Source organism: Orcinus orca, chromosome 16, assembly GCF_937001465.1.
Source record: "Orcinus orca chromosome 16, mOrcOrc1.1, whole genome shotgun sequence".
In the NCBI taxonomy this organism is placed as follows: Eukaryota; Metazoa; Chordata; class Mammalia; order Artiodactyla; family Delphinidae; genus Orcinus; species Orcinus orca.
Window position 1 is genome coordinate 29,441,308 of NC_064574.1, and position 20,769 is coordinate 29,462,076.

The 20,769-nt window shown below is 50.1% G+C and overlaps 1 protein-coding gene across 1 annotated transcript in view; it reads left to right on the plus strand.

Annotated features, from left to right (window-relative positions):
• STK35 (serine/threonine kinase 35) overlaps positions 1-5,656 on the plus strand; it is a 45,870-nt gene extending 40,214 nt beyond the window's left edge. Inside the window, exon 4 of the mRNA XM_004272657.4 lies at positions 1,083-5,656. The gene's annotated coding sequence lies outside the window, so the exon portion shown is untranslated. The remainder of the gene's footprint in view (positions 1-1,082) is intronic.
• Positions 5,657-20,769: the final 15,113 nt, after the last annotated feature.

The window sequence follows — 20,769 nt, forward strand, 5'->3', positions numbered from 1 at the left end:
GATGAGAGTGGGCACTTGGAAACTCTGATGAGACAATGGGTCGCCACGGAGCATTGCTGCCCTGGGTGGCCCGCCTGCCCAGTATTAGGGCTATACTTAGCTCTAATCAGGCTCAGACTGGGAAAGTTGGGCTGGGCAGGGTGGGGGCTGGCCCAGGGCTAATCTCTGCGGGTTCTTGTATTCTAGGCCTCCATTAGAACAGGTCCCTGAAAGGCTGGCCGCTGGTCTCGTTCTGAGGCCTGGCACCAAGGCCATTACCAAATAATAGCTAATAACAGTACAGCCAGGCACTGTTGTAAGTTTTCCATGTATTAGTTCATTTGGTCCTTGTAGTAACCTGTGATGTGGTACAGGTGACAAGACCAAAGAACCAGAGGACTCAAATTTGCCCACAGTCCAGTGGCAGAGACTGTGGACTGGACCACAGTTCTGGCTGCAGCCTCCTTCCTAGGCACGGCAGTGCCCTGCAGCCTGGGGCCCAGCGGGCGGCTCAGAGACCAACACTATCCCTGCCTGTGGGACTCTGGCCCCTCTGTGACCTGGGGGGGTAGCCTAGTGCAGGTTCTCAGAGGCCTGAGCCTCACTTCTCTTGTCTCTGAAATGGGGTAAGAGGGTTGCTGTGAACTTCCAGTGCAGCATGATTGGTCACAGAGGGGGAGGGGGGGAGGGAACTCGGGCTGCCAAGGCTGCGGGGACGGAACGCTTGGGTCCTGGGGCATCTTTCTCCTAGCAGTGCGGGGAAGCCAGGACAGAGGGGTGGGGCTCGTGCTCGGATTTGTAGCGGGGGTCAGCGTGCCTGGAGTCTGGAGTCTGCCCCTCCAGTGACGTGACTTGGGGCGTGGTGCTTAAGCCGCACCACAGTTTATCTGAAAAGGGGGATAACATGTCCATGGCGTGGTGGTTGTAGTGAGGCTGGATTCACTCCATAGAGAGCGCTTAGAACCCAGCTCCCCCGGCTCCCAGCACAGCACGGCTCCGGAGTTCATCGGGGTTGGGTGCTGGTACCTAGTGGGGGCTCTGGAGCTTGGAGGTGCCCCATGCCCACTGACCCACGTCCACTCTCCCTGCCTTCTGTCTTTCAGGTTGATCCTCGGGACCCACAGTCTCATCATGTCTCGCACAGAGGACGGCAGAGGGTACAGGCGGTGGCTTGGCCGGTTGGCGATCTCCCAACAGCTGGATCTCCAGCAATGTGAAGCTTTTGTTTGGGTTTTCCCCCTCCTTTTAGTTTTGCTTAATTTTTTTATTTTTTATTTTTTTGTCTTCCTTCCCCCCCCCCCGTTTTTTAAAAAAATTTAAACGATTAAGACTTCAGAAGAACAGGAAGCTATGCTGTGGACAGGCATCAATTTCTTTAAAGAAACTCAATATGGACAAAGCATATGTATAAATTTCATTTTTAATTTTTATAAGGGGTTAGGGAGCTATTTTGTTTTTGTCCTTTATTTTTCCTGTCTCCTTTCTTTTACCCATCTCTTAGTTCTGCTTATAACACCTCACTTCCCCAGAGAAGACCTGCCCCTCCATGGAGAATGTGGGGATTTCTCCTGGAATGGGGGACATGAAGCCAGAAGGAGGCCTCTGTGCTGCCTCCCCACCAGGTGCAGGAACTGCTGGACTCCCTGGTGGCCTGCTCCTGGCTGGCCCTTGGGCCTTGGAGATGATCAGAGGCCAAGAACCACCTGGAAGGGGAGGACCAGGGCTTGGCCAGGAGAACTCGAGAAAGAAGATTTGTATTTTGGGTTTGTCCTCTTTAAGCAGTTGGAAGCCCAGGGCCACACCAGGACTTACAGAGGGAATCCATTCCCTCTACTGCCCTTTAAAACCAGGAGTTCTGAGGGGGGAAGGGACAGAGGGTGATCATCTCGTACTTCCTGGCGTTTGAACGGCCAGCCCACCCCAGCTCTACAAGCCTACCTTTCTGTTAGTGATCTTCCTCCCAGAGGATGATTCCCAGAGAAAACTGTGTGCCAAACCTCCGCCTGGGACACAGGTGGGTCTTCGGCGGGCATCTGTCACTCCTGTGAGCTCAGCACCCATCACCTCCTGCCTCCTGGATCGTCGTCTTCCCAGATGTACCCGCCAGATGTCCAGGTCGTCAGACACCGCCTGAGTCCCCAAGACCTAGTTGTGACCATTGCCATAGGAACAGGGTGTCCTGAACCGGCTGCCACTGTCGTCTCCTCACAGGGGTGTGCCCTGCGTGCCGGCCCCATGGTGTCACGTATGGTGACAGTGCCGAGCATCCTCTCCCTCACTGCAGGGACTTACTGTTAGGGGCTCCCCTCAGTGTAACTGTGTCTGATGGGAAAGGATGGACCTGGCTGACGGGGTGGACCATGGCCATTAGGTGCCTGTGGGCTTGTTGGCTGTGACCCTGTGACCCCACCTCCAGTGTCTGTCTGTAGCCTTTCTTCCGTTCTCCAACGACTCTTGCAACCTCCCTACTCCTGGGCTTCTGAAGCGGGGTGTCCTCTCCCCTTGCCAGGAGAAGGAGAGCTGTCCCTGTTGCCCCTCACCTGGCTTCTCACCCCATTACAGCAAAGCAAGGAAGGGAAAAGGAATTCTTTTGTGTTTAGTTGTTTTTGTTTGTTTTCTCTAAACCAGCATAGGATGGATAGGGGAGATGTTGGAGGGCATTTAAGTTGGTATGTGACCAAGGAGGGCTTCCCCCCAGAGCCGCAGCCCTTCGGCCCTGGGAGTTTAGGAGAGACCAGCACAGCATCAGCCCAGACTTGCAAACTCAGCAATATGTTTGCTCACATTCTTTCCGCCTTTTCTCAAGTCCTCTTCCTCCTCCTGGGCAGATGGCTAGCTGTGCTTAGCAGGATCCAGCAGGGCAGCAGGAGGTGACTAGGCCCTTCCCTCCCCTCCCTCAGCCGAAATTCTTTGTCATCACCTGTCTCTTGTCTCTTCCCTCTGACTTCTCAGACAACCTAGAGTCTACTCTGAGCTGCAGCTGGGAGAGCACATCCCCTAACTGCAGTGTGCACCCCTTCTCTGCCCCACCTCCCCGCCTTCCCTCTGGGGCAGCTGTCTGTCTGTCCATGAGCACGTGGGAAAAACAGTCCCCGGACTTGGCACCCTCACCTGTCCCTGGCCGCAGCCCACACTCTGAAGTCCTAGTGAGGGTTCAAGCCTAACAGGTTATTTACCTTTTGCTTATCCTTCCCTTCCGCCCTCCCCAGGTCTCTTAGCTCTGACTAAGGTCTTGGAGCTGTAGGTCACAGGTGGCCATACCTTTCGGGTGAGGTGGGCAGCCTCCACGTACCCTTGTCTTGCAGGACTCCCAGCCTGTCCTTGCTTGGTGGCAGGACCTCCTTCCCTAGCTCCTGAGGCCTACCTTGTTAGCCCCAAGTGCCTGTCTCTCTTCTCCCTCCCCTGTTCTCCACTTCATCCACCTTGGACACCCAGCACCCGGGTGGAAGTCAGCCCGAAGTCAAGGCTGGCTCTGCCCAGTCGGCAGTCTAGCTTCGGTTAGGCCCAGGTAGCCGTCCTCTCCCTTAGCCACTGTTCACCTCTTCCCACTGGAGTCAGCCTTGTCGTCTCTTCCTGCCTTTTACCTGGGTCTCGGGCCTGGCAGCCGCTCTGGGGAGCATCATCTCAGCGCCACCAATTTGTTAGTCCTGTCCAAGTTCTAGGAGTTTCCAACCCTTAAAATAGCAGTCAGTTATTCTTGTCTCCTGGGATCTGTGAAAAGGATAGCCTTTGGAGGGAGGATCTGGGCCTCAGCCCTACGGATCTGAGCTCCATTCCCCCTCAGTGAGAGGAATCAGCAAGACAGATCATAGTGCCTTATTCCATTGCCCTCCCCACCCGGCCGCCTGGCTCAGTTGGCAGGACAAGGCTTCTTTCTCCCTCTCGGTGTTCATCTGCCACTCAAACTCTCGCCCCCCGCCCACAGATAGCCTCGTGGGAGGATGGACGCCCCGGTCTTTGCCCCATCCCTTCCTAAGAGCTGCAGCCAGGCACGTGACCCCCAGCCACCACAGGGCGCTCACTAGCAGCTTCTGCTGAGGACAGGGCTGTGCTGCAGACAGGTGCACTCTCGGCCACCTCCTCCCCAGCACGTCCCGCCTCTTACCTCCAGCCCGGAGGATGCAGTCTCTTCCCTGGAGACCAGCTCCATCTGACCCCCTCCTGGGCCCCAGGACTAAGGTAGCAGGCCTTAGCACCCTCTCATCCCAGAGGCACTGGGACAAGAGAATGGAATTCCTTCCTCTCACCCACATGTGGTTCGTGCCCCCATGGCTGCCTTTCTGAGGGAGTGTATTAAATGTTTACTTAAGAAATACCATGTTTACAGCTGGAGGAGAAACGTGCCCCATGCTGGGTGGAGATTTGACTCTCTGGACGGCGCCTGGCTCCTTTATGGCACTGCCAGTGGTGACCCCAGAGCAAATGAAGGCAGGGGACCGGGGCACAGGCCCTGCACCCCCTCTGCCCCCGACCCTGCGGTGCTAAGACCACTCACCACCTTCCTCACAGCCTCATTCCCCGCCCCTCATTCTCTTCCTCCGGGATCTCGCTCCTTAACTTAGGCGTCTCCTAGAAAACCAGTGTTTGGAGCAATAAGATAATTTTTTTTTGCTTGAGTCTTTTTCTAAGAAAAGGAAAAGAGCGGACATTGTGGGAATCTTCTTTCTTTTCCTGCTGTTGGCTGTTCGCTTTTTTAGAAGACAGATCTTACTTGGGTGGATGTCTGGGTTTCAGCCTTAGGAAGCTTGGAGAGGTAGGAGTCGGGCCTCCACCCCTAACTCTCGGCTCCGCCGCCCGGGCTCCCAGCCCTACCCACCAAGTGCGCCACCCACCTTTGCTCCTCGTGTGCCGCTCCCTCCCTGCCCATCCTGGGGGCACTGGTGGCTCTGCCTCTAAGTGGGGCTCAGGTTCTTGTTCCTTCCCTGTCCTGGGCCTGTCTGGGGGCCCAGCTGCTGGAGTCTCGTAGGACCTGGCAACCTGAGAAGAGCTGAGCTTACACTGCTCCGCGCTCCAGGCCCCTGGCTTGTGGCTGAGGCGCAGCCTTCGGGACAGTGCGGACGGTCTCTGATCCTGCCCTGCCAGGCTTAGATGGCCAGGGCTCCTGTCTGGAGAGATGCCCTGGGAGGCGGGGGACCAGGATGTGCCATGAGGTTGGCTGATGTCAGCACCCTTAGCCGAGGGCTGAGTCCACTGCCAGCAGCTCCAGGAGTCCTTAGACGGGGGGTAATGGGAAGGAGGCCCCCGCGTCTTTTTCCCTGAGAGGCCGCAGGAGGAAGGGAGTTCATTTAGGGACATGTTAAAGAAATCGTTTTGTGTACCAGGTGCCTCTTTCCATCAGAGCAGGAGAGAATGTTGCTGCAATGATTCATATTCGTGTGGGGCCGACTTGGGTGTGAGGGAGGGTTTAACCCAGGCACAAGGTTAGTTTCAAAGACTAGTTAATAAATCTATTTTCTTTATTTTCTTTTTTTGCACAGAAGCTGGTAATCTAGGACCTACGTGTGAACAACTTTATATATGAATATTTTTTGTACTTGGTTTACTTGGGTTGGTATGATACATTATATTTAAGTTCCTTGAACACTGTGGATCCCCCTAATGTGTATGAATGACTGAGGCTTTGTAAATTAAGGGACGTTTGTGTGAATAAAGTTATTTGATGGGGTCAAAGAAGCCATACGTGATTTGAAAAGAAGTGCTTTGTGGTTTTGTCGCCTCCTGTTTGGAGGAGCTTGTTTGGGTCCTGGTTGCGTGAGCAGCAGGAGAAGAGGACACTCGGCTGCTTGATGAGAAGACGCCTGGTGGCCTTGGGTGGTCCTCCCCATCCACACCTGGGACAGGAAACCACACCAGGCCTGGTCTGCTCTCCCCAGGGGCCCAGGGCCCAGCCAGCATTGCCAGCCCCCCAGACATCCAAAGGCCCTTCCAGCCCCAGCTCTGTGCTTCTGCAAGTTCTGCCTTCAGGGATTTTTAATGTAGAGATGAGTCTCCCAACCATGGCAGCAAGGGCAAGGGGACATTTTTGGAAAGCTCAGCTGGGAGCCAGGCTCTCAAAGGAGCTGGACGAAACAGCTCTGTAGGTGAGGGGGTAGCACCCATGTCCGGGGACCAGTGATTGGCCGGGGGGTGGGGGAGGGGCGCAGGGCAGAGCACATAGCCCATCTATCTCCCTCCGCCTGGCCAGCAGAAACCACATTCCATACGGAGTGCGGACTGGCTTTTATTAAAAGTCGGGCACTTCTGTTACCTTCGCTGGCCTGTGTGGTAGGTGCAGTGTGTGCCCCTTCGCTGAGGAGAAAACTAAAGCCCAGAGAAATCCAGACTGTTGAGTGCTTGGCGCACCAGGAAAAGCCACGTGCCACATGCCGGCTGGGACAGGCGCTTCAGCCTGGCTGCATGTCCCTTTCCTCGCGTACCCGTGTACAGTGGTGGTGGGTGATAACTACCTTCAGAGCAGCTGAGGGCTCATAAAAACCTAGTATTGGGCCCAGCACTTAGTAGGCTCTCAACAAATGGTTCCATAGTTGCTTTTCCCAAAGAGACAGGTTTGGGATTCTCCCGGAGCCTGCTGAACTCCAGACCCTGACTCCTGGCACTGCACTGCCTCAGTAAAGCTTAAAAGTCTGGAAAGGGTTGGTGTTTGACGTGGGACCCACCACCTGGGCTCTTCCGGAGGAGACTTGGTGAGCCCAGGAATAATAGAGCTGCAGGAGGACAGAGTCAGGACTTTGGAATGTAGGTTTAGAGGAAAAGATAAGACGGGGCTCCCTGCCTAATCTGAAAGTGAACAGGCTGCATTCCAGGCCCGGGCTTTGGTGTCCAGTGGCTGCTGGGGATGAAGCTTCTGGCAAAGGATACTTCTGTGCTTAGCCTGGGCAGTAGCCTGGAGCTAGGAGAACAACCCACAAGTACATTTTTTTTTAAATAACTGCTGAGGTAATTCACCCTTTTGAAGTGTACACGACAGTGGTTTTTAGCATATTCAGAGTTGTGCAACCATCACCACTGTCTAATTACAGAACATTTTTATCGCCTCAAAAAAGAAACCCATGCCTATTTGCAGTCCTCCCCTCCCAAGCACGCTCCTCCCACCCCCCAGCCGTAGGCAACCAGTAATCTGCCTTTTGTGTCTATGGATTTGCCTGTTCTGGACATTCCATATAAATGGAATCACACAGTGTGTGGCCTTTTGTGTCTGGCCTCTTTCACTTCATAAAGTTTTCAAGGCTCATCCACGTCATTAGCACATACCAGTGCATCGTTCCTTTTTATTGCTGAATAGTATTCCATTGCATGGAAATACCACATTTTATGTATCCACTCACCAGTTGATAGACATTGGGATTTTTTCCATTTTTTTGGCTAATACAAATAATGCTAATATGAAGATTCGTGTACAGGTTTTTACGTGGACCTGTGTTTTTAATGCTCTTCAGCACATACATACTTGGCAGTAGACTGACTACATCATATGGTAAAGAAGCATCATTTCTGAGAAGCTGCCACATTGTTTTCCAAAGAGGGTGCACCATTTTACATTCCCACCAGCCATGTGCTAGGGTTTCACTTTCTCCACATCCTTGCCCACACTTGTTACTGTCTTTTGTGGTCGTCCTAGTGGGTGTTACAGATGTCTTCACCACTATACTGCTAATGGCGGGTAAGGGAGAATAGTAGATAGCTACTTTAGATTCAGATCCAGTCAGTGCTCCAGCAGGCGTGGGGTGCAGAGAACGCACGCTATCTCTGCTGTTTTGTTGGCTCCTTGACCTTGAGGCAGATCGCCTTTCTGACTTGATTTTCTCATCTGCAAAATAGTAAATATCCCCTTCATATGATGGTTGGCAGGACTGAAGGTTTTCATGCCACATACGTGGTGGGTACTCCAGAGCATTTCCTTCTCTCCCCATGCCTTGGGCACTGTGGGGTTAATTAGGGCCGGGATCAGAAATGGAGGGGCTCTGAGGGGCTCACTGTGTGCCGGGTTTGGGCGTGGTGATGAGGAATGTGGGACGCATCACTGTGACACGGGGTCTCTCGAGGCCAGGCTCTGCCGAGCAGAGAGTGCGTCACCCAGGCCCTGGAGGGAGGGATCTGGAGAGCTCTTCTCCCATGGAAGGAGAGGTCACACATCCGGGCCCTCACTGCCTGTCCCCGCCGACCCTGCTCCCACAAGTCCCTCCGACTCCAGCCTCTGGCTCAGTCATTGGGTAGATAGCTGCTCCCAGCCACCTACTCGGTGCTTGTGAACCAGGTAGGCCCTGCGGGCCAGGAGCTCCAGATCCAGAGGAGGAAGGACTCAGAGAAGACAGGTGCACCATGGTGTGCCCGGCCTGAGACAGAGGGAATTTCCCAGGCTGTGGAGCGAGCGTGGTGGGAACGTGCTGGACGAGATGAGTCCAGAGGCTTGATCCAACCTGCGCTTGGTCCAACCTGCTGTCTGACCCGGGCCCCCAGCCCTTTCCAGGCTGTGCTGCGGCCCCCAGCCTGCAGTGCCCTGACAGACTGCAGTGGGCACAGCACCCCAGCTTTTGTTAGTCTTTTGACTTGGAGAGTTGCAGCATCTTCCCGCCTCCCAGGAGGTCTTTGCCTCATCGTATCCCCCCTGAGGACCCAAAGGAGGGCCTGTGGCATTGAGACCCACCCCTCAATCCAGCCTCCACACAGATTTCCTTTTAAATCATCAGAACAGGTCATGGCCCAAACCCGCTGAGGCTCCACTGCACTTAGGGGATCACCCAGACCCTCTCCTTGGCCTATAGGCCCTTCTCCATCTTCCTCCTCTAACTCCCCAGACCCTCTTGCTACCAGCGCCCCTCAGGCTCTACCCTCTAGCCATCTCAACCTTACTGCTGTCCTTTAAGCACACACAGGACATGTCCATCTCAGGGCCTTTGCACTTGCTGTTCCTGTTGCCTGGAAGGCATTACTTCATTGCTTCATTTAGGTCTCTGCTCATGCACTTGAGAGGGCTCTCCGGGCCCCTTATTTAAAGAAATGCCTCATCATCATCTCTCTCTCTTTAACGTGCTTTCTTTTTCCTTAGGGCAGTTACCACTAGCAGAAAGTTCTATGTTATGTACATGTATATAATACATACACAAGCGTGTCTGTAAATGTATGTAAATAATCTCCACATCCTTAAACAGTGCCCGATATGGCCCATAGTAGGCGTTCACTCCATGTTTACATAGTACATGCATGAGAGCACATCGTATCTGCAGGAACATGGCCCCGTGGAAGGAACTTGCTCAGGGGCCTGCAGGGCAGGAGCAGCCCCATCACATGAGCCCCGGGCTCCTGAGCCCATTCCACCCTCTTGGCCTGGCCTGCAACTCTTCTCCGTTCCTGAGGTTTAGTCACAGTTCATTTCATTCCTGCCAACCCTGAGAAGTGGAATGAAACCACCTACTTGAGAAGGAATCACCAGATGTGGATGATGATACTACTGGGCTTTAATTTCTTGCATCTGGAACAGGGATCCGCCAACTTTTTCTGTCAAGAGCCAAAAAGTAAGCACTTTAGCTCTCAGATCCTAATTCCCGGGGCTTCGCGGGCCCCGGGCCCCTGTTGCCGCCGCCCAGCTCTGCCGTTTTCCCACGCGAGCAGCCACGCACAGTATGCAAGCGGGTGAGTGTGGCTGTGAGCCCATCAGACTTCAGTTGTGGACACTGAAGTTTGGATTTCATATGACTGGCACCACAGTATCACAAAATATTATTTTTCTTCAACCATTTCAAAATGTAAAAACCACACATCCAGAGCAGTCTACAGCTGGGCCTGTGGTAGACAGCATGGCCCGAAACTGATGGGTCCAGCTCAGGGATGTGGCCCTGGGTCATGTGTCACGTCCACAGGGGTGAATAAGAGGTCATGTAGGGTGATGGGGGAGAACCAGGCCCAGAGGCTCTGCTTCATCTCTAGCTGGTCTTTTGGCCACAGCTCTGGGTGTGGGGGAGGGAAGGACAATGCAGGGAGATGGACATCACCCACCACCTGACATATGTTCATAAATTTAGAAGCAGAAAAGTATGAGAAAACAATTGGAACAGGAGTTAAGAAGCCTGAATCCGGATCCAGCACTGCCTCCAACCAGCCGCAGGTTGTGGCAAGGTCTCTCGTCTCTGGGTCGGATGGTGGGCTCAGGGCCAGACAGAGGCTGGGATTACCGCTTTATGCTGACAGCCCTGTGACCATGACCTGTGACTCTCTGAGCCTGTTTCCTCACCTGTGAGATGGCAATAATACCATTACCCCACTTCGTAGATTCTTCTGAGTATTAATGATAGTGCATGTATATTCCATTGCATAGTGCCTCACAGGCAGTAAACTAGCCATAAATGATATTGATAATCCTTTTTACAGAGGAAAGACATCATTTAAGGTGCTCCTCAAAAAAAGAGTGGGAAGCTCAAAGTTCAAATACTGTTAAGGAAAGCTCCCCTCCACGTCCCAATGTACAGTAAAGGTTATGAGAGGTGCTGCAGTGAGTTCTGTTTCTCAAGCTTCTTGGATCATCAGTTCTTCCACATTGAACGCCTATTAACATCTCCTGACACTAGTGTTCTGGGAAAATGCTTTGAGGCCCACTTTGAGAGATGCTAAACAGATCATCTTTGCAGCTCTCAGATCCTAATTCCCTGTCAGGGGACTTCAGCCGTCCATCATGTTTCACATGGGGCTGGAATCACTTCCCTCTTGCAAAAGCCTCCAATAATCGCTTCTGTTGGGTCAACTGGTTCCTTGAGGGCAGACCAAAATATGAGGAATTTAATAACCATGGTCTGGGTCCCCTGCCAAAGTGCTGTAGGGCCCCAGCTCAGACAACTCGAATGTGGTGAGAACACAGACAGCAGTTCCCCCAGCCAGCAGACCAAGGCCACTGCCAAAGCCCTCGCATTCCTGGTTCCCACGCTGGCAGAGCCTAGCCGCTCTCTGCTGGGAGGCTCCTGTAGTTAGTGGAGCCGCACACACTCCCCGCTGTGAGACTGCCTGGTTCACACCAACTGGCTCTGCCTCTTTAAGGACTCAGTTTCCTCATGTGTAAAATGGAGATAATAACTGCACCTGTGTCTGTGAGGCTTCGGTATGGCTGCCTAAACAGGAGACACAAAAGGGAAGTTAGTTCCTCTCTCACATACAAGAAGTGTGAGGTGGCAATCCAGGGCTCTGGTGCTGATTCCATGGAGTCATCAGGGGTCTCCTTCTGGCTTCCTGCTCCAACATCTTCAGCAAGTGGCTTCCACCTTTAAGGTTGCCTCCCGGTCCAGGAAGCCGGCTGGAGTTTCAGGCATTTTCTCCTTATCCCAGGTGATAACAAAGAGGGAGGGAGGGAGGAAGAGAGCTTGCCTCTCCTTTTATGGGGACTTCGCTGAAGTCCCACACCACCCTTCCACTTACCTCTCACTGGCTAGACCTTAGCACTGGGTCACAAGGAGGCTGGGACACAAGGGGGCAGTGGATCTCTCACTAAGGTTGAGGGGAGACTGGGTGTTGGGTAGGCAAGTAGCGAGTGTGCCTATGGCTCCTTCTAATAAAGGTTAGGTACTACCATTATCAATAACAGCGCTACAGACCTGGGCTCAAAAAGAAAGGAAATAACCAAATTAGCCAGAAGAGATCCAGGGTGCCTTATTCAGAGCTGAGACAGTGGCCACCTGTGTGGTGCGAGCGGGGGAACCACCCGATGCTGGGTATTTAGTTAATACATATGTATCAAGTGCCTCTATGTGTCAGCACTCTTCTCAGGCTGAGGATAGAGAAGAGATGGGTGAAGAGGCAGTATTTTGTGGCAATTAAGAGCGTGGGGTCTGAAATACAGTGCCTGGTTAGAGTCCCAGGTCTGCCACTTCCTGTGTGATCCTTGGCAACTTATTTAACCTCTCTGGGCTTCGTTGTCTTCACCTCTAAGTTGGAGAAGATGATAAACACCATCACAAGATTATTCTGAGAGTTCAATGAACTAATACCAATAAAGTGTTTTGAACACTGGTTAAAAGCACTGTGATCTCTTCAATGGACTCACGGAGCTCCTCGACACCTACTTCGCTTTCTTCCTGCCGCCTTGAGCATTCACTGAGCACCCACTCTGCTGGGCGCTGCAGATTCATAGATGAAATACATCTAGACCTGATTCCCTCATCACAGGGGTTCCTGTGCCCTCAGCTGTGCACCAAGCTGACAGTCCTGAAGGCAGCTAGGCAGAGGTGGGGGGTCAGACGAGGGGCACACAGAGGACATATCCTGAGAACTTTGATCCAGGCAAGATGGATCTAAGGGGCTAAGAGACTTGGGGCAGGTCTCTGGTGGGATGCAGCCTGTCCATGTCTGTGTCCCATAGTTCTGGACAGGCAGCCAGGCCTGTGGACAGGACTCTGGGGGACGAGGTCACCCAATTCCAGCACAGAAAAGCCGTGCTTTGTTTTCCCAAGTCATCAGATGGACAGTAATCTGGGAACAAAAGATGGTTAGCCGTGGATGCCTGCGGAGCTGAGCCAGTTGCCTTCACCTCAGAGGCCAGCCAGTTCTCTGCTCTCAGGGCCCCAGACTCACTTCCCAGGGCAGTTTCTTTGACACTTTCTCTCTGCTCCACCCTTTCTTCAGACCCTCACATACCCTCCCCAGCCAGCTTTGGAGGGTGGTTAAAATAGTGAGCTCTGCCCACCTATGTCAGGTATTAATTATTGCCTCTCAGTTCTAAATGCTCCTTCAATGTATGCTGTATGATTATCAACAGAATTCCTTTACGCATTTCTTCTTTAAAGTGAACATGAATTTAAGCTCTCAGTAGAAGACTCTGGAAGGACATGGCAGGAGGAAAAGGCTTCCTGCAATTTCCAGCTCAGGGCGGGAGGTCTGCGGTGGATTCCAACCCTAGCCATGGGCAACAGAATGTGATCCGTCTGCAACTTTGCAGCCTTGGCCCAGTGATAACTTTTCCAGAGCCCTTTTGAAACTGCAGCTCCTTCGTGGCCTGCATGCAGTTGCCTGTGGCCTGGAGCATCTCACAGACCCAGTAGTGTCCCCCCTGCAAATCTGTGTGTGTGGTCCGGTTAGCCTGCAGTCCACCTGCCCCGCACATGCCCATTCTCCCAGTGCCCGAGACACTGTTGGCTAAAGGCCTGCTGTACCCACACGTATACACTGGAGGGTTGCCTATTGCTTGCTCAGGAATTCCAGACCAGCTCCATCCACCCTGGCTAAATCATCAAATTTCTCTGCTATCTGGCGGCTGAACTACACCTTTTCCAACAAGGTCTAAACCCCTTCCAAGTTTGTCCTTCCTTGGGCGTTTGTGAAAAAACTACCACTAACATCATACTTAATGGTAAAAGACTGAATGCTTTCCCCCTAAGATCAGAACAGGAAAGGATGTCCACTCTTACCATTCAACACTATACTGGAGTTTCTAGCCAGTGCAAAGAGGCAAGAAGTAAAACTAAAGAAAGAAAAAGCATGAGATTAGAAAGAAGTAAAACTCTTGATTAGCACATGACATTTATATAGAAAATTCAATAGAATCTAAAAACAAGCTACTAGAATTAATTGAGTTTAGCAAGGTTCCAGGATACAAGATCAATATACAACAATCAATTGTATTTCCCTATGCCAGCAATGAAAAATCGGGAATTGAATTAGAAAAAATAATGCCATTTACAATATCATCAAAAAAAATGAACTACTTAGGGATAAAACATATGAAAGACTTTTACAGTGAAAACTATAAAACACTGCTGAGAGAAATTAAAGAAAACCTACAAATGGAGAGATATAAAAAGTCGATTCTCATTTGTAGATTTCGCATTCGCGAATTCACTTACTCTCTAAAGTTCATTTGCGACCCCAAGTCAGTGATGGCAATGCTGCCACAGATTCACAGGCTACCCAGGGCAGCACAACGCGCATGTTCCCAGCTGAGGTCAATAAGGTGACACTCTTGTCTTCTTTTTTTTTAAGATAAATAAATTTATTTATTTATTTATTGGCTGTGTTGTGTCTTCGTTGCTGCGCGGGCTTTCTCTAGTTGCGGCGAGTGGGGGCTACTCTTCGTTGCGGTGCGAGGGCTTCTCATTGCGGTGGCTTCTCTTGTTGCGGAGTACAGGCTCTAGGCGCACGGGCTTCAGTAGTTGCGGCGCATGGGCTCTAGAGTGCAGGCTCAGTAGTTGTGGTGCACAGGCATAGTTGCTCCGCGGCATGTGGGATCTTCGCGGACCAGGGCTCGAACCTGTGTCCCCTGCATTGGCAGGCAGATTCTTAACCACTGCACCACCAGGGAGGTCCCCGACTCTCTGTCTTCTTGTTTCAGACTCTTAGTAAGTGTCCTTTTCCCAGTCTATTTGGCACTATGTTTTTCACATTTGTCCTTTTTGTTGGTGATTTTAAAATGACCCCCAAGCATAGTGCTGAAGTGCTCTCTGGTGCTCTTTTGTGCAAGAAGTCCGGGAGGTGTCTTAACAAAAACTCCTGTGTTAGATAAACTTTGTTCGGGCCTGAGTTATAGTGCTGTTGGCTGTGAATTCAATGTGAATAAATCAACAGTAGATATGACAAAAGATACCTTTAAACAGAAACACACATAAAACAAGTTTACTTATTGATCAGTTGACAAAACTGTGATTAGAGGTTCACAGGAAACGAACCCTGTATTTTCCCTAGGAGCGATGGCTCAGTATTCACCAATTCGGTGTTCATGGTGATTGTATAGACAATAGCTACTGGGAATAAGGAGACTCAGCTGTATTTGTTCATGGGTCAGAGAACTCAATATTAAGATGGCAATTTTCCCCAAATTGATTTATAGATTCAATGCAATTCCAATCAAAATCTCAGCAGGATTTTCTGTAGAAACGGACAAGCTGATTTTAAAGTTCATATGGAAATATAAAGGACCTAAAATGGTCAAAACAGATTTTAAAAAGAACTAAGTTAGAAGGCTAACATTATCTGATTTCAAGAATTATTATGAAGCTACAGTAATCAGAACAGTATGGTATTGGCATAAAGAGAGACGTGTATATCAATATAACAGAATAGAGTCCAAAAATAGACCCACACGTATTTGGCCAACTGATTTTTGACAAAGTTATGAAGGCAATTCCATGGAAAAAGAATAGCATTTTTAACAAATGGTACTGGAACAACTGGATAAACATTTTTTTTAATTCAATTTATGCCTCAAACCGTGTACAAAATTTAACTCAAAGTGGACCACAGAGGGACTTCCCTGGTGGTCCAGCAGTTAAGAATCCATGCTTCCACTGCAGGGGGCACGGGTGCAATCCCTGGTCGAGGAACTATGATCCCACATGCCATGCTGTGCAGCCAAAAAAAAGAAAGAAATGGATCATAGACTTAAGTGTAAAATGTGAAACAATAAAACTTCTGGAAGAAAACATAGGAAAATCTTTGTGTTAGCTAGGCAAGTAGCTCTTAAATATGCCACCAATAACACAATCTATAAAAGAACAAATGAACGGATTGAACTACATCAAAATATAAAACTTCTGCACTTCAAGAGTCACTTAAGAGAATGAGAAGACAAGACACAGACTGGGAAAAAAACTTTACAAAGCATATATTTAATAAAAAAGACTTGTATCTGGAATATTTAAAGAACTCTCAAAACTGAACAATAAGAAAACAAACAATCCAATAAAAATTTGGCAAGAGATTTGAAAAGACATGTAACAAGAGAAAATAAACAAATGGCAAATAGTACATGAAAAGATGCTCAAGATCACTTGTCATTAATTTAAAAATTAAATTAAACCCCAATGAGATAATCACTACACACCTAATGTAATGGCTAAAATTAAAAACACTGACCATGGCAATCATGGTGGGTATGTGGAGGAACGGGAACTATACACTGCTGGAAGGAATGGAAAATGGTATCACCTCACTGAAAACACTTTGATAGTTTCTTAAAACTTAAACGTATAATTCCCATATGATCAAGCTATTCCACTCCTAGGCACTTACCCAAAAGAAAAATAAATAGGGACTTTCCTGGTGGCTCAGTGGTTAAGAGTCCGCCTGCCAATGTAAGGGGCAGGGGTTCGAACCCTGGTCTGGGAAGATCCCACATGCCACGGAACAAGGAAGCCCACGCACCACAACTAGTGAGCCTGCACTCTAGACCACGCGAGCCACAACTACTAAAGCCCGCATGCCTAGAGCCCATGCTCTGCAACAAGAGAAGCCACCACAGTGAGAAGCCCGTGCACCACAAAGAAGAGTGGCCCTCGCTTGCCACAACTAGAGAAAGCCCACATGCAGCAAAGAGGACACAACGCAGCCATAAATTAATTAATTAATTAATTAAAATTTTAAAAAAGAGTAGTGGTACTGATATGTATTTATAAAAAGAAAAAAGAAAAAATATATATGTCCATACAAAGACTTACATGAATGCTCATAGAAGCTTTATTTGTAAGAGTCACAAACTGGAAACAACCCAAATGTTCATCAACTTATCAACATACAGATAAGCAAATTGTGATATATCCATACAATGGAGTGCTACTCAGCAACAGAAAGGAATGAACTCAATACACACAATAACATGGATGAATCTCAAAGTACCATGCTGAGCGAAAGGAACTAGACTTAAAAGCAACCAGACATTAAAAAAAAAAATACAAAAAAGTGATTCTGTATATACTGTCAACTGAAAAAAAATGCACAACCTGAAAGTTGAGAGTTATGTTTTATTCGGCGGACTTTCTGAGAACTTAAACCCAGGACACAGCATCTCAGATAACGCTGAGAAAACTGTTCCAAAGAGGCAAGGGGGTTAAGCCAGATATACAGAAATTTTTACAGCAAAAGACCAGGTAGTCAGAACATCAAAGGATTACTGTTAATAAAAGAAAACCAGACATCTCAAGTTAAGGAATTTAGTGATTTTCTATGTATGGGAAGATGCAAGAAGCTGGGCTCACTGAAATCATTCCTCCTATGTTTTCTCACCCTGAGTTTCCTCAGGGTGCACGTGAGGGTGGCTGCAGTGGCTGACTGCTAGATGGGCTTGGCAGTCGGCAGCCCCCGTTTGTCTCTATCCTGAGTTCCCTCAGGGCTCACCGTCTGGGCAGCTGTAATGTGATGGCGTGATGGCTACAACATCTTTTGTTTACTGAAATGGCAGGCAATGTTTTAGTTCTCATATATAAAGCTCTAGAAAATGCAAACTAATCAATAGTAACTGAAAGCAGGTCAGTGGTTGCCTGGGGATGGTGAAGGGCTGGAGGGAGGACTATGAAATGAGGATGGGAACGCACCAGGAGGGTTTTGGGAGTGATGGATGTGTTCACTATCTTGAATACGGACATGGTTTCCCGGATGTATTCACATAAACAATTATTAAATTGCACACTTTAAATATGTCAACTACGCCTCAATAAAATTGTTATTTTAAAAAGTTGGGAGACATAAGAGTCAGCTTGAAGGGACCCCCACAGGTCAAACTTGGAACAATTTGAACATCAAAATGAACAATGATGATAATGGCTTTTTAATACATTGAATAGTAATAATAATAAAAGAATCCATAAGTGTGTGGTAATCTTACAAAAAAAGGGAGGGGAGGGAGAGAAAAATTTTCTTTACAGAAGAATGTAGAAAGGGTAATAGAATTAGGAAAATTCCCATATTGCAGCCACCAATGCAATGATTGATTCAGGCAAGGTATCAATAGCTGCTCAAATCACTGTGTGAAAATTTGGGGAAAATTTGCACAGTATACTCACACAGTCTCAAATATCATCATTCATTAAACAGATGAATTGTTTACAAAGGGAAAGATTAACTTTACAATGGAGAGATCTGCTGGAACCACTTTAATCAAATGATCACATTTAGCATCACTGATGACAGGACAAACTGGCATGACTCCCTCCTTATATAATGTGCTGGGGAGGACACGACCTCACCTCTGTAGTGTTATTGCCCAAAATGTTCCACCCAAATCTAATCTAATCACGAGGAAACAATCAGATTCGCCCAAATGGAGGGACATTCAACATGACAACGGGGCTGTCTCTTTAAATCTGTCGATGTCATAAAAGGAAAAATAGGTGGTGTGGGTGGTGCAGTGTACACGGTTCATTAGGTCAGGCACTAAAGCAAGTGAAGTTCCTAATCTTGATGGACTCTGAGATTGAAATAAAGTCCAAATAAAACAGCTATAAAGGACATTATCAAGACATTTGGGGAATTCAGAATATGGGCTATAAGATGATAGACTATATGCTGATTTTATTGCAACAATGTATTGTAACAATTTGAAACATATTGGTTATTTTGGTGTTTGGTGTTTTTGTTGTAGAGAAGAATGCCCTTGTTTCTGGGCGATACATGGGTACGTGCTGAAGTATGATAGCTCTACCTTTATACCTCCATACTCTCTCTCTCTCTCTCTCTCTCTCTCTCCCCCCTTCCCTCTCTCTCTCACTCTGTCCTTCCAGGGAGAGAGAGAAGGAAGGGAAGGAGGAAGAGAGAGAAGGACGGGAGGGGGAGAGAGAGAGAGAGAGGGAGTGCATTGTGACAAATACTAACAATTGGTGAGTCTAGCTGAAGGGTATATGGGTGTTCATTGCATGTTTCTTAACTTTTCTGTTGGTGCAAAGTTGGAGTTGGAGTTAAAAGTTGGAGGAGAATGGGTAGGGGTTGCTTGGCAAGTTGTCTTAGGGCTCAGACCTTTGCCCACCAGGCAGTACCGGGCGCTTCTTTCTCTTCTCAGCAGCCACAGCCCTGCCTGGCCTGTCCGGCCAGGGCCGCTGGGGGCAGGGCGCTTGTCCCCTCCTGCCCAGTTCCTCTTGCTCCTGGAGCCCCTGGGGGAGCTCAGAATAAAGCGTGGGCAAATCTCGGGGGAGGGGGCAGGTGTGGAGAAGCAGCCCAGGGACTTCGGACGTCCCCTCCAGCCCCTGCCACAGTCTCAAGTGGTGAGAGGCCACCAGCTCTGCTCGTAGATGGGAAACTGTGTGCCTTCAGCCCGGCTCACCCTCAGAAACCTGTGTGCCAACTCAAGTCCTACCATGGCACACAGGCCCTGGGTCTGCCGCTGTCCCCTCCCTGCCCGTCTTCTCTCCTCCTGGCCTCACCCATGCTGCTCCAGCCCCACCAGCGTCTGTGCTGTTTTGAGGACACACATCAGGGCTGTGCCCCTCTCAGGGCTTTGTACTTGTTGCTCTCTGGAAATGCCCTCCCCACCCCTGTGCCAGCTCCCAGTGCCCTCCCTCCCCTCCTGTCATCCTCCTCCTTGCTGGCTTTGTCTTGTCTTTGTCCTGAGCGCACCTCACCATGTCACCTGCCATCCATCTGTCGTGTATTTTGCCCTCCTGTCCTGCAAGAATGCCACTTCCCCAGGGCAGTCGGCTTGTCTGTTCCTTCACTGCTGTATTCCCAGCACCTAGAAGGGTGCCTGCGACATAGTAGGTGCTCAATAAAGACTTCTGGAGTGGACTTCCCTGGTGGCGCAGTGGTTGGGAATCCGCCTGACAATGTAGGGGACACAGGTTCGAACCCTGGTCTGGGAAGATCCCACATGCCGCGGAGCAACTAAGCCCGTGCACCACAACTACTGAGCCTGTGCTCTAGAGCCCGCGAGCCACAGCTGAAGCCCGCGCGCTTGAGGGCCCGTGCTCTGCAACAAGAGAAGCCACCGCAATGAGAAGCCTGTGCACTGCAATGAAGAGTAGCCCCCACTCGCCACAACTAGAGAAAGTCTGTGCGCAGCAATGAAGACCCAACGCAGCCAAAAATAAATAAATAAATAACAGCTTTATAAAAGAAAGAAAGAAGGGGGCTTCCCTGGTGGCGCAGTGGTTGAGAGTCCGCCTGCCGATGCAGGGGACACGGGTTCGTGCCCCGGTCCAGGAAGATCCCACATGCCGCGGAGCGGCTGGGCCCGTGAGCCATGGCCACTGAGCCTGCGTGTCTGGAGCCTGTGCTCCGCAACGGAAGAGGCCACAACAGTGAGAGGCCCGCGTACCACAAAAAAAAAAAAAAAAAAAAAAAAGAAAGAAAGAAAAAGAAAGAAAGAAAGGAAAAGACAGATTGCATTTTAAAAAAAGAGAGAGAAACTTCTGGGGTGACTGACGCCAAAGCCAGTCTCTGCTTCCCTCTGGACAGTGGTGTGTGTGTGTGTGCATGCATGCATGTGCAAACATGTACATGTGTGTTGGGTGGGCAGGGGTGGTGAGACCATCTCCTGGGTGTAGGCAGAGTTCTCAGAGGGTTGGGTGGGTGCCACCTGCAGCATCAACAAATTACATAATCTGGCACCCGGCAGGGTGAGAGGAGCAGGCAGGGCCTTTATTATGTGTTTGCCCAGAGAAGCTTCCCCAGCCACATCCTGAGCTGCCAACCCTTCAGCTTTGTGCTCCCTAATCGCCCCGACAGGCCCCACAGCCCATTCACCGTGCCCACTGGCCCTGAAAGGAGGCTGCACGGATGCCCAGGGCCTGGGAGGAGCTGGGGCGCTGGTATGTCCTGGACGCTGTTGCCCGAGGCCCTTTCCCCGAACGGGCAGTGGGGAACCTGAGAGGCTGCCTGTCCCCCTGCCCACACACACCTGGGCTGCAGGTGCTCACTTGAGACTCTGCCTGTCTGCTCCCTGACCTTTCCTGTGCTGGAACTCATGGCCTGAGCTGCCAGGAGAGGCACAGCCTAGGCCCCAGGCCTCCACTGCCCACAGCGTGACCCAGGCAGGGCAGGGGCTCTGCCAACCTCAGCGTCCTCTTCTGCCCCCAGGGAGCGGTACTGGTGACTGACCTTACAGCACCATGCACG